Here is a 14,882-nt window from a genome sequence, read left to right as displayed (position 1 = left end):
CTGCGTGATTTCGTCCGGATTCAACAACACAAAGTAATGGTAAGAATCCCCTCCTATCAGAAAGTCTTCTAAACGAAAAGTGTTGATTACCTTAGAGACATAACTGAACAGTGTAACCCAGATCATTGCCCCTGGGATCTTTCTGTCCCTTTCTGTGGCACTTGTCCTTGGGGGCGGGGGGTGGTGCAAAGCCCTCTAGGAAGTTTAAAGATTTCTTTATAAAATGGTTACGGCATTTGAAGTCATCTCAAGTCTAAATTAAACAGCTATACAGTACTGCTTTGGGAACATCTGAATTATTGTTTTAACAGAAATGCAGTTAATTATTAAATATGCACAGCAACTTAAACGAGTCGCTGCTGACTTGAATAAATGGATCACTTGTAATGAATCTGATTTTAAAGCAAATGAATACTCTGAAGTGCTTTAAAAGGTTGTTCTAGATTATATTTGAGGTAAAAACAAGTTAACATACAGTAATCTTTTTTAAAAAAACGAGTTTTTCTTTAATGCTTTTCAGACTTTTGCATTCAATCCAAGAAGATCAAGAATTTGCCTCTGCACCAAGTTGGAAAATAACAGTGTAGTTATTCTCTTGTCTGATTTTCATAAGCTTTTTAAAAGAGGCATTTTATTTCTGGAGAAACAGTCACAGCTTGAATTTAGTCTTCGTGTCCAATACATGGAGGGACTTTTAGTTCCTGAATACCAGATAAGCAAGGACTTTTTGTCCTGCTTGTGAAACGTACCTAAAGTAAGCTCAGGAATGTATTTTCTCAGATAATACTATCCAGACTTCATTATAATATCCTTGAATTTATAATATCCTTGCAAATAAGTAAAAACTCAAAACTCCTTGTGCATATGTATGGTTCATTTTAACAAAAATTTCAATTAAGTGAAAAAATACAGTGCTGGGTTAAAAATCCTCCTTATTTCGTTCTCATAAGCAGTTTAAGTAGCCTTTCTGTGATGTCTGTTTTTGAATTCGCATAGATCACAGGCTTCCTTGGGTGTCAGGACCAGATCTTAACAATCTTTGCACTCTCGGAGCCCAGCCGTGTAGTCAGTTGAAATTCTTCCCATGAAAACCGCCATCCTCTGGTGCCCAGTCACACAATTTCAAACTGGCAAGGATCTAAAGTGAGTTTTTTCAGTAGCTACCAGTGCGTCTGAGAACTGAATCTACTTGATGCAGAACAGCTATTTTGAGTAAATTTCAGAGGTCAGCTGAAACCCCGCACCGGGCGGAACCCTTCCCGGGGACTCCTGCCCGCTGCGCGCTCGGGCTGCATGCGGCATCTCCAAGAAACCTCCCGCGTGAGGCTATTCTTGGCGGACACAAGTTTCTTTCAGTGATAGACCAAAATCAAGGGGGAAAGAAGGCTCTCTTCGGGGGTCAAAAGGGAACCACGAGAGTGTTTTAATAGTGTAGTTTCCCAGGAACACGGGCAGGGTGGGGGTTCCCTTGGCGCGCTCGGTGAACTCTAGTAAACACGCCTACAGCTCCGCGTACGCGCGCTCTCCAGAAGGCAGTGTCTTCCTGCACCGCCTTTTCCTAATGGATTTCCATTTCATCGATCGGGACCTAGATGCTGGCTAGCAATTAGTCCTAATCAGGCAGCAGGAGTGTCTGGGGGGGACTGCCAGCTAGCCTAATTGCTGGCAGCTGCGGGGACGCCCCACGCGCAGCTGCGGGGCACCGGCTGTTAATCCTCTGTGTCCCGAGCTCCACACGGAGGCTCGGCCCGGCAAAACTGCGGCACGTGTGGGGATCGGTGGGTTATCTTTATTTTGGAAAACTGCACTGAGAAGCTTGGATTACTTTATCTCCAAAGATACTTTAGGATAAGGGGTGAACTGTATAACCCTGCTCTACAGCGGAAATTCATAGAGGGACTGAAACAGGATTTTTTAAAAGCTCTATCATGAAAATCATCAAAAATTCACAGAAGTGGAATAAGCCCATACATCCATCAAATACTACTCTACATGCTGCCATTCTTTTTCATTTATTTCCCATCTCCGTTTTTGTTTGTATTGTAGTTGCTTTTTTTTTTTTTACTTCTTAATACATGTTTATTTGAAATAAGTGAGCTTTGTTCACAGTTCTTCTGTTCCTTTTTTCATAAAAGCTGCCACCTCTCTTTTCTTTACATTCTGTCCTGTTTTTTTCATGATAGGTATTTTAGAGGGATGACAATTTTTCTCCCCACCCACCCGCAGAAATCCCCACAACCACCTCACACAAATGCAGATGACCAAATTCTGAAAAGTGACTTCATAATGGATTTCCAACCTCTGAGCAGTAGAGACAGCACAGTCTGAAAACCAGGGTGGCGCAGTGACATGTCTCCAGAGATGAAGAAGGGCCCTTTTGGTTTCCAGAACAGAACAGACTTGCTCGAGAGGCCCACAGACCTCGGCAGATCACCAGAATCCACTTGATCTTTCTGCTTGGGAGGACCGTCACTCCGTCCAGGACATCACTGCCCCCTACCCTGGGCCCCCTGCCCCGGTTCATCAGTGCTCCCAGGGCTCCTCAGCTTACTGGAATATTTTAAAGCAGCTCTCAGACTTCTTTTCACTTCTAAGTGCTTTAGTGTATGATTCTAATATATATGGAATATAGCCACAAAATTTACTACACTCAACAGAACAGCTAATAATTAATAATTCCATTGAATGTGTCTGCTTCAAGGATCTAGTCAAAGTCAGATGTATATAGTTGTGATTGAGGTGACCATTTGTTCTGTACAATTCACATTTTAAATATGGTAGGTTATATCCTCAAGGTGTACTTTCATGTCTTCCCCATGTTTTCTGTAAATCCACAGTAAAATCTAGAAGCTTCATGAGAATTAGGTTTGGGTTTTTTTTCCCAAGAATACTTCATAGGTGGTGCTATGAAGTTCTATCACTTCTTCCTCAGGAGGCACAAATGTCTAACTGTCCAATCTCAGTGATGTTAGGATTGACCACTGAGTCCAAATGTCATCAATCTGATGCGTCCATCACAAAGTTCTCCCATTAACTTTACCTGATAGTTTCAGCAGACATTAATAATCCTTGCCTAGAATGATTCTTTCATTTGGGGTTACTAAGTGGTGGCATTCTAATCTTTTCATTCCTTTGCCATGTATTAATATTAGCCATTATTCTTACAGAGAAGAATTTCCCCCTCGTGTTTTTTAAGGCAGGATAAATAACTCGGTTCCTTTCTCTTGTATCAGATTGATTCCCTAAGCCACCTCATAATGTAACTATGAACAAAGTTTTGGATTTTTATATGTTTGATATGTTTTAATCCAAAGTAGTCCTAGTTTTTTAAATGCTTAATCATCTCAGATTTATTCAGTGGTGCTTTTCAAACTTATTCTGTACCCTTTTTATTTGTCTCTGTTAGCCTTGGAAACTTTTCTGCCCTTTGCCTGGACTAATAGTTTTCCAAGGAGCCCTGGTTGCTTTTAGTAAACTGGGAATGATGGGTATTCTGTCTAATGGATTGTCATTGCTTCTAGTCCAACGCACTATGTTTAAAGAGACAAAATGAAGCTGTATTGAATTCAGGTTGGTATTAGTCTCCTACGGAGCGATACCCAACTGTACTCATCTTAAACTTCCTCCTTCCTGTCCCAAAGCAACAAGTGTCTGGTTTTGGCATCTCCAGTTCCAGGACACATGGTCAGTTCCCTCCTCACTTGCCTCCTCGGTCATCCTTGCCTTCTCTATCAGTGAGTCAGGGACAGCCACTCGCTCCTCTGTCCCCTAGCTTCCCTCCCAAGCTAGCTAGAATGAATGCTCTCTGAAAGCAATAATGATTTCTACTCACTTGGGAGTCCTCCATAATGCTGAGCACAGAGTAGGTTTTCAATAAACTTTTGCAGTTAATTGTCACAGATCCCAATCTGTGCTGCAAATTCTCTGCTTTACATCAATCAATCTCCCATCCAGGGACTGGGTTGGTGTTTTTTTTTTTTCCCCCAACACAAAAGAAGCATCATTCCACAACCATTTTATAGAGATGGAATAAAATAAAACTCTGTAATTGATTCTGCTCCAAAGAAGCCATGCATTAAGGGGGAGAGACCGTGCCTCGAGGAGCTGTCGGCTTCATTACAGGCTCCACGGCAGGCCACGTGGGAGGGCAGGCAGGCTCTATGGAAAGGGGCTGGTTAATGACCTCCAGCCCTCCTGAAGCACACTCCCGCCCGCACCTCCACGGGGCTGCCAGAAACCAATGGGGCGGGGGGATCTTTGCTCTGTTCCTTGATATTCCAGGAACAATGTATCATTAACGATTTCTCATATTTCCTAACTCCATATTTAAGGAAGATTATTTGATGGAGCCAAATAAGATGATCCCAAGATAAACCAGCTATATATCCGGAGAGCCGCTGGACACCACCTATAGATGTCCTGTGTGCATCTAGCAGTGGCGAGACCTCGAGAGGAGCAGATAAAATAGCACCCAGTCTTCCACCGCAAAGAGGCATGGGCCCCCCAGATAGGAGTTCCAGAATTAACCTCCACTGCTGTTTCTTCATTGAGCTTCTAATCACATGCTTCACCCATTATACTATTGATTTGTCTTTTTCCTCCTTAATTAGTAGGTGGAGTCTTTATGTGCTGTGGTTATTGTATGCCAAGGGCAGACAACCCATCAAATTAGCTTAAGAAAAGAGTGAACTCCTGGACTCTCCTAATTGGGAGTCCAAGAGTAGCTCTAAACTCTGGCGCAGGGGAATGCAAGGACCCAGACAATTAGGCAGGACTCTTCTGCATTTACCTTTCAGGTCTGCTTACCTCTGTTACCTTGGTTTAATCCTTCTGGAGTTAGGTTTTCCGTATGTACCCAGAAACATCGATGCCAACAGGAAAACGTTCTTCTGTAGCTCCAAGGCTTGTGCTGTGCGTGCGCTCAGTCACTTAGTGGTGCCTGACTCTGCAGCTCCGTAGTCTGTAGCCTGCCAAGACTCTAATTAACTAACGATTCAAATGTCTGAGGAGTGATGGGACAAAAGAATGGGGTCCTGAACAGCCCAACCTATTACAGACATCAGTCCTCTCAGTATATATGTGACATGTGACCTTTCTAAGCCTCAGTTTCCCCTCCTATAAAATGGAGTGATCAAAATCGTAACCATACCCATCAATAATAATTGTAGTTAGATAATTCATATAAAATACTTAGCATAATTCCTGGCATATAGTAACCCTTGTTACTATATCTTGGCTATTATTATCTTTTAATCATTGTATATTTTTCCTAGGTGGTCATTTTTTTATACTGCATTTTTCTATTTATGTGAAGTTCTAGAACAAGAAAACTACTTTTTTTTTTCTTTATAAAATAATGGTTATAATTTCCTGAGCTATACAATGTACCTTTTTGTTTTAATTTTTTAATTATTTAATTTACTTTAAATGAAACATGAATATTTTTAATGATAAAAGGTACAATTCTTGAAGAAGATAGACATCATAAACCATTACACTTGTTAATAACAAAGAAACAAAGATACATAAAGCAAAAATCAGAATAAATATGAGGGAAAAGAAAAGAATATATACTCATAGTGAGACATATTAACATTTCTCTGAGAATATTTTATCAAGTGCAGAAAAAAGAATAAGAGCATCTTGGATGTCATTGATAATTTAAATATAATAGATTTATATTTAGTTAATATTAATCATATCCTACACAAATACATTTAAAATTTTGTATCTCCTACATTATTAGATGTCCATAAGACATTTAGAAAAACTGGCAAAGAGATAAGCATTACTAAATTTAAAAAAATAGAATTCTTTTTTGTATGTGTAATTCAGTTATACACATTTTATTTTTGAAATTATTTCCCATCATCAGTTCAGTTCAGTCAGTCAGTCATGTCCGTGTAACTGAATTACACATACAAAAAAGAATTCTATTTTCTTAAATTTAGTAATTCTTATCTCTTTGCCATCATAGGTTATTATAAGACATTTACTGTAGTTCCCTGTGATAACAGTAAATTTTTGTTACTTGTTGCGTATCTATTTTTTAAGTTAGAAACCTAGCAATCTATTCATACTAAATCAAACAAGTGGAATCAAAATGTCATTATTTTTTTAGTTAGGCAAAAATTCATGTTTTCTAAAACATACACATTATACATATTATTTATATATATGTATACAAAAGCTTTCCTACTATGCTTGATAAAGGCTTGAGAAAGAACATAAAAAAAAGATGGAGAAATTGGAAAACATAAACTAAATGAAATGGGAGCACTGAATATGAAATGGAAAAAGTGAAACAAACTAGATAAAAGTAAAAGTTCATTATGTTGTCCAGTTGTTTTTAAACATGGCTGCTCATTAGAAATATATCTGGAGCTCTGGAAAAAAAAAAAAAAGAGGAATACCTGGGTATTTGTATTTTTCAAAAACTTCCAAGATAATTCTGATATGCATCTGAATTTTAAAAAAGTGATTATAGGTTTTTCTATTAAATGGTAGTTTTGATGATATAGAATTCTATCATTTTTCTGTTGACCAATCATGATTTATTTTTTTAACAAGTTGCTCAGTCGTGTCCTTTTGCCTGGAAAATCCTATGGGTGGAGGAGCCTGGGAGGCTGCAGTCCACGGGGTCGCTAAGAGTCAGACACAACTGAGCGACTTCACTTTCACCTTTCACTTTCATACACTGGAGAAGGAAGTGGCAACCCACTCCAGTGTTCTTGCCTGGAGAATCCCAGGGATGGGGGAGCCAGGTGGGCTGCTGTCTATGGGGTCGCACAGAGTCGGACACGACTGAAGCGACTTAGCAGCAACAGCAGCAGCAGCAGTCGTGTCCGACTCTTTGTGACCCCATGGATTGTATAGCCTGCCAGGCTCCTCTGTCCATGGAATTCTCCAGTCCAGAATACTGGAGTGGGTAGCCTTTCCCTTCTCCAGGGGATCTTCCCAATTCAGAGATCGAACCCAGGTCTTCCGCATTGCAGGTAGATTCTTTACCATCTGAGCATACAGTGGTATTAAGGGAGTAATAGGTACATAATCACAATAGTAAAAAGATGTTTACCAGTCTTCACAATCAATAACCAGATGAAAAATAAATAATTACAACTGCAAGCCATGATTGGAATATGATTAACCCAACAATATAAAATAATTACGTGTAATTTAGGGGGTCAAGCAGACTGATGTGGTAAGTGGAAGTGCATGCATGCACAAGTTTCATCTGCTCAGCCAGTCTCTGTCTTTTGATTGGTGCATTTAATCCATTTACATTTAAGGTAGTTATCAATATGTATGATCCTATTAGCATTTTCTTAATTGTTCTGGGTTTATTTTCTATAGGTAGGGCTTTTCTTTCTCTGGTTTTCTGCCTAGAGAATTTCCTTTAGCATGTTGTAAAGCTGGTTTGGTGGTGCTGAATTCTTTTAACTTTTGCTTGTCTGGAAAGCTTCTGATATCTCCATCAAATCTGAAGGAGAGTCTTGCTGGGTAGAGTATTCTTGGTTGTAAGTTTCTTCCCTTTCATCACTTTAAATATGTCATACCATTCCCTTCTGGCTTGTAGAGTTTCTGTTGAGAAATCAGCTGATAACCTGATGGGAGTTCCCTGATACGTTATTTGTCATATTTCCCTTGTTGCTTTTAATATTTTATCCCTATCTTTAATTTTTGTCAGTTTGATTACTATGTGTCTGGGTGTGTTCCTCTTTGGGTTTATCCTGGCTGGGACTCTCTGTGCTGCCTGGACTTCGCTGTTTATTTCCTTTCCCATGTTAGGGAAGTTTTCAGCTATTATCTCTTCAAATATTTTCTCAGGTCCTTTCTTTCTCTCTTCTCCTGGGACCCCAATGATGCAAATGTTGGTGCATTTAATGTTGTCCCAGAGGTCTCTTAGGCTGTCTTCTTTTCATTCTTTTTTTCTAAATTCTGTTCTGCATCGGTGATTTCTACCATTCTGTCCTCCAGGTAATTTATCTGTGCTTCCACCTCAGTTATCCTGCTACTAATTCCTTCTAGTATATATTATTCATCTCTGTTTGTTCTTTAGTTCTTATAAAGTGAAAGTGAAGTCGTTCAGTTGTGTCCGACTCTTTGTGACCCCTTGGACTGTAGCCTACCACGCTCCTCTGTCCATGGGATTTTCCAGGCAAGAATACTGGAGTGGGTTGCTATTTCCTCCTCTAGGAGATTTTTCTGACCCAGGGATTGAACCTGGGTCTCACATATTGTAGGTAGACGCTTTACCGTCTGAGCCACCAGGGAAGTCCCAGTTCTTATAGGTCTTTGGTAAACATTTCTTGCATCTTCTCAATCTTTGCCTCCATTCGTTTCCCGAGATCCTGAATCATATTCACTATCATTTTTTCTGAATTCTTGTTTGGAAGGTTGCCTACCTCCACTTAATTTAGTTGTTTTTCTGGGGTTTTATCTTGTCCCTTCATCTGATACGTAACTTTCTGCTTTTTCATGCTGATTAACTTTTTGTGACATGGTTTTGTTTTAGTCGCTGTGGGATTGTGGTTCTTCTTGCTTCTTCTGTCTACTCTCTGATGGAGGAGGCTAACAAGCTTGTGTAAGCTTCCTGATGGGAGGGACTGGTGGTGGGAAAAAATGGGTCTTGCCCTGGGCAGGGCCTTGCTCAGTAAAGCTTTAATCCAACGATCTGCTGATGGATGGGGTTGTGCTCCCTCCCTGGTAGCTTTTTGGCCTGAGGTGGCCCAGCCCTGGGGCCTACGGGCTCTCTGGTCGGGTTAATGGTGACCTCCAAGAGTGTGCCAGAGGGGACCTTCCCAGACAGCTGCTGCCAGTGCCCCCGTCCCTGTGGTGAGCCCCTGCTGACCCGAGCCTCCACAGGACACCATCCAACACCAGCAGGTAGGTTTGGTTCGCTTCCTGTGGAGTCACTGCTTCCTTCCTCTGAATCTTGGTGCAGGCAAGGTTTTGTTTGTGCCCTCAGTCCATGGAGTCGCCAAGAGTCGGACATGACTGAGCGACTACACTTTCACTTTCCAAGCCTGGAGTCTCTGTTTCCCCCAGTCCTGTGGAAGTCTTGTAGTAGAATCCTCCTGGGCTTCAGGATCAGATTCCCTGGGGATTCCCAGTCCCTTTGTCGGGTCTGCAGGCTGGAAAAGCCTGACATTGGGTTCCAAACCTTCACAACAGTGGGAGAACTTCTGTGGTATTATTGCTCTCTAGTTGGTGGGTCACCCATTGGTGGGTACAGGATTTGATTTTATCGTGATTATGCCCCTCCTGCCGTCTTGCTGTGGGCTGTTCTTTGTCTTTGGACACCGGGCATCTTTTTTGGTAGGTTCCAGCGTCCTCCTGTCCATGGCTGTTCAACAGCTAGTTGTGATTTTGTACTCGCAGAGGAGGAGATGAGTGCACGTCCTTCTACTCCACCATCTTGAACTGGAAGTCCTCCCCCAGGTTGTCATTTTTAACGTTATTTATGGTATCTCCCATTGAACAGAGCTTAATCTTTTTTCTGTAGCAACATCTAAAAATCTTTTCTTTATGGTTTCTGAGTGGTGTCCTGCAGGAGCCAGGCCTTCCCTATACCCCCAAACAAAAAGAAAAAAAAATTTTTTTGGCCACTCCTCGCAGCCTGCTGGATATTATTTCCCTGACCAGGGACCCAACCCATACCCCATGCAGTGAAAGCACGGAGTCCTAACCATTGGACCACCAGGAAAGTTCTTGCAGTTTTATTTTTATTTTTAGTGTTTAAGTCTTTACTTCATGAAACTGATATAATGTTATATGTCAGTTATACCTCAATTTTTTAAAAAAGAGGAGGGAAAAAAGTGCTTGAGTCCACCTTCTTTTCCCCACTAATTTGAAATTTTGTTTTTATTATTCAAATTTAATCTTTATCAAATGCTAAGTTCCTACTGTGAACTGACTTGTTTCTAATTTCTTCTGTGTGATTCTTTATTTCTTCCTATGCCAGTTTTCATTGTCATAGTTTTATACTAAATTTGATATTTAGGAGGATAAGTTTCCCCTGCCATCATTCCTGTTTTTTTTTAATGTATTTTTCTGTTCTTCCACTCTCTGCTGTTCCAATTAATCTTTAGAATCAACTTATAAAGACACAATTAAAAATTAATTAGAACTTTATTTAAAATGGCATTGAATTTATGGGACAATTTGGAAGTAATTAATATTTTCCTAATAATGAGTCTTCTTGTTTAGAAAACAAAATAAATCACCATTTTTAAAGGTATTCTTCATGTTCTTGAGTAAGTTTTAGAGAGTTCCCTTACAGGTAATGCCTCCAAGGTAGTACTAGTGGTAAAGAACCCACCTGCCGACGCAGAAGGCTCAGGTTCAAACCCTGGGTCAGGAAGATCCCCTTGAGTGGGAAATGGCAACCCACTCCAGTCATCTTCCCTGGAGGAGGGCATGACAACCCACTTCAGTATTCTTGCCTGGAGAATCCCCATGGACAGAGGGGCCTGGTGGGCTCCAGTCCACGGAGTTGCAAAGAGTGGGACATGACTGAGCACACATGTTACAGGTAACAGAAGTAACATACTTATCATTACGCTTATTCAGAGATACTTTATTTTATATTTTTTGTGGGTTTTTGTTTTTGCAATTGAATACAATTCTTCTTTTCCATTAGATTTTCTAATTTATTTTTATTATTTTCATGACTATTAATGTTTTTTTACTTATAACTAGCTATCCTACTGTGATCTTTTTACCTGAAAATCTTAGTTTTTCAGTGGATTTCCACAGATTTTGTAAATGGCCAATCATGTCATATGTCAATAAAGATACAGAAGTCACTTCCTCCTGTAGTTGTTGTTGCCTCTTTTTGTTTTACAGTTGGAGTTGGTCCTGCAATGAAATAATGGCCGTAGTCATGACAAGCACTCCTGCCTTGTTCCTAGCAGGGTTTTTTCAGCTTTACGTATGGCATTTGTGTTGACTTTTTTTTAAATCAATTATCTATTCCTGGGTTTGTTGCTGTTCAGTCGCTAAGTTGTGCCTGACTCTTTGCGACCCCGTAAACTGCAGCACGCCAGGTTTCCCAGTCCTTCATTATCTCCCTGAGTTTGCTCAGTGATGCCATCCAACCGTCTCATCCTCTGTTGCCCCCTTAAACTCTTGCCCTCAATCTTTCCAGCATCAGAATCTTCCACTCAGTTGGCTCTTAGCATCAGCTAGCTGACGTATTGGAGCTTCAGATTTCAGCACCAGTCCTTCCAATGAATATTCAGGACTGATTTCCTTTAGGATGGACTGGTTGGATCTTGCTGTCCAAGTGACTCTCAAGAGTCTTCTCCACACCACAATTCAAAAGCATCAGTTTTTAAGTGCTTAGTATTCTTTGTGGTCCAACTCTCCCATCCATACATGACTACTGGAAAAACCATAGCTTTGACTAGACAGACCTTTGTCGGCAAAGTACTGTCTCTGCTTTTTAACATGCTGTCTAGGTTTGTCATAGCTTCTCTTCCAAAGAGCAAAAAAACTGTCTTTTAATTTCATGGCTGCAGTCACTGTCTGTAGTGATTTAGGAGCCCAAGAAAATGAAATCTGCTACTGTCTCCACTTTTTCCCCCTCTATTTGCCCTCAAGGAAAGGGATCGGATGCTATGATTTTCATTTTTTGAATGTTGAGTTTTAAGCCAGCTTTTTCACTGTCCTTTTTCATTTTCATCAAGAGGCTCTTTAGTTCTTCACTTTCTGCTGTAAGGGTGGTATCATCTGCATATCTGAGGTTATTGATATTTCTTCCAGCAATCTTGATTCCAGCTTGTCCTTCATCCAGCCTAGCATGACGCTTACTCCTTGGAAGAAAAGTTATGACCAACTTAGATAGCATATTAAAAAGCAGAGACATTACTTTGCCAACAAAGGTCCATCTAGCCAAGGCTATGGTTTTTCCTGTGGTCATGTATGGATGTGAGAGTTGGACTGTGAAGAAAGCTGAGTGCAGAAGAATTGATGCTTTTGAACTGTGGTGTTGGAGAAGACTCTTCAGAGTCCCTTGGACTGCAAGGAGATCCAACCAGTCTATCCTAAAGGAGATCAGCCCTGGGTGTTCTTTGGAAGGAATGACGCTAAAGCTGAAACTCCAGTACTCTGGGCACCTCATGTGAAGAGTTGACTCATTGGAAAAGACTCTGATGCTGGGAGGGATTGGGGGAAGGAGGAGAAGGGGACAACAGAGGATGAGATGGCTGGATGGCATCACCAACTCGATGGACGTGAGTTTGAGCGAACTCCGGGAGATGGTGATGGCCAGGGAGGCCTGGCGTGCTGCAGTTCATGGGGTCGCAAAGAGTCGGACACGACTGAGTGACTGAACTGAACTGAACTGAACTGAACTCTGCATATAAGTTAAATAAACAGAGTGACAATATACAGCCTTGATGTACTCCTTTCCCAATTTGGAACCAGTCCGTTGTTCCATGTCCAGTTCAAACTGTTACTTCTTGACCTACATGTAGGTTTCTCAGGAGGCAGGTCAGGTGGTCTGGTATTCCTATCTCTTTAAGAATTTTCCATAGTTTGTTCTGATCCATACAGTTAAAAGTTTTAGCAAAGTCAATGAAGCAGATGTTTTTTGGAGCTCTCTTGATTTTTTATGACCTAGTGGATGTTGACAATTTGATCTCTGGTTCCTCTGCCTTTTCTAAATCCAGCTTGAACATCTGGAAGTTCACGGTTCACTATGTGTTTTTCGGGAACGATTGTTGAATCTATTGAAATACTTTTGTTTTTCTGCTTTTCTTTATTAATGCAGTGAATCAGTAGTAGATTTCACAATTTTATGTCACCCTACATATTAATCTTTTTATTTTTGTTTTCCATTGAAGTATAATTGACATACAGTGTTATATTAATTTCAGGTGTACAACGTAGCAATTCAACATTTATATACATTACAAGGTGATCACCACAATAAGCTAGTTACCATTTAAATTTGTCACAATATTGACAATATTTCCTATTCTGTGTATTGGATCCCCTATTCTGCCTATCCTTCCACTTCACTCCTCTCTGGTATCCAATTTATTCTCAATATCTGTGAATCTGTTTCTGTTCTGCTTTGTTAATTTGTTTTATTTATTTATATATTTTAGATTCCTCATATAAATGAAGTCATATGGTATTTACTAATATTTTAATTGATTGGTAGATTTGATTTACTAATATTTTACTTGGCATTCCTCATCAGTTGTGTCCAACTCTTTGTGACCCCGTAGACTGTAGCCCACCAGGCTCCTCCGTCCATGGGATTTCCTAGGCAAGAATACTGGAATGGGTTGCCATTACCTTTTCCAAGGGACTCTTCCCAACCCAGTGATCAAACCTGGATCTCCTGCGTTGGCGGTGGATTCTTTACCACTGAGCTACCTGGCAAGTCTCCTCTATGTTTGTAGCTCTCCTTTTTGTATCTTTGGCCGATTTTTTGATCAAGGTTTCACTAGGCTTGTAGAATGAATTGAAATTCTTTCTTTTTTCTATTATCTGAAACAGTTGAATACCAAAAAAAATTATAGTGTCTATAACTTTGGAAGATTTAATGGATAATTTACCTATTATAACATGAAACTGGCTGGAGAATTTTGTGGAGATAAATCTGTGACCACACTTTCAATTTTTTCTATACTTAGTAGTTCATGTTTTCCTAAAATTTTTGAAAAAATCGTATCTATGTTTTCAAGCTTATTAAATTTTTTAAAGATTTGATGTCTGTACTTGTCATTGCCTTGTCAAATTTTAGTATTCTTTGCTAGGAATACTAAATCATTTTTGCTTTATGATTTTTAAAGCTATGTTGCTCAATTCATGAAGAATCATTGTTATATCTTCGTAGTGGAATATCTTTTGTTAGTGTAAGTGTTTGTTTTTAGTCCCATTAATGCTTGTACGTCCTGCTTTCTTTGTTTTTCCTTGTCTTTATCCATCCCTGGCTTTTCAACCTTCTTGTGGAATTTTGTTTTGGATGTACTTCTTATGAAATGCATATAACTTTTTAAAATGCAATATAAGATTTTTTTGTATTTTAATAGAATTTAGTCTATTTAATTTTTTACTTAGTCTATTTAAATTTTTAATGATCCTTGATATACTTGGTCTGATTTTTAATATCTTCATGTTTTCTATTTCAGTGTATGTCTTGTAAAAAGCTTATAGCTTTTTTAAATGCAATCTGAGATTCTTGGTATTTTTAGGGAATTTTAATAGAATTTAATCTATTAAAATTTTCAATGATCCTTGATATGGCTAGTCTGGTTTTTAATATCTTCATGTTTCATGTTTATCTTGCTTTTTATAGTTTTGCTTTTCTCCCTTCTGGCTTTTGCTGCATTAATCTAATTTTCTATATTCCTTTGCCCCCTCAATTTAGTAATTCTAATTCATTTTGTTTTTCTATTGGCTATATTGCTTTAGCTTGTGTTTATAGTGAAATGGAAAAACACTGTATACAAATAAGTACTTAACAGATTCTCTTAAGCAAAATGATGACAATGGCAACATCATTAATGAAACTATCTTAAATCTTCTAAATCCACTTCACTTTGCTGACGTCATCTAAAACAAAGTTCCTAACTTTAAGGTTCTCCAGTGGACTTTCTCCTTTTGATTCTCTGGCTGCCTACTTACGTGAATGCTGCTGCCTTGCTTAATGCCTCTTCACACACGTTGCCCGTGACTTTCCACATTTGGATGTTGTTCTTTGAAGTGGAATTCTCTTATCATCTGTCTTGTCACGTAGTTCACTCCATGACTGACACAGCTTCTATCCACTCAAACTTAAAAGTGGAAATCATAAGTAGTTTCTGAAATTCATTCAACTAGCCCTGAGTTTATGGAGCACATGAGATGGCCAGATGATGTTCTAC

The sequence above is a fragment of the Bos javanicus genome, chromosome 4, assembly GCF_032452875.1.
Source record: "Bos javanicus breed banteng chromosome 4, ARS-OSU_banteng_1.0, whole genome shotgun sequence".
Lineage (NCBI taxonomy): Eukaryota > Metazoa > Chordata > Mammalia > Artiodactyla > Bovidae > Bos > Bos javanicus.
This window is presented reverse-complemented; position numbering follows the sequence as displayed.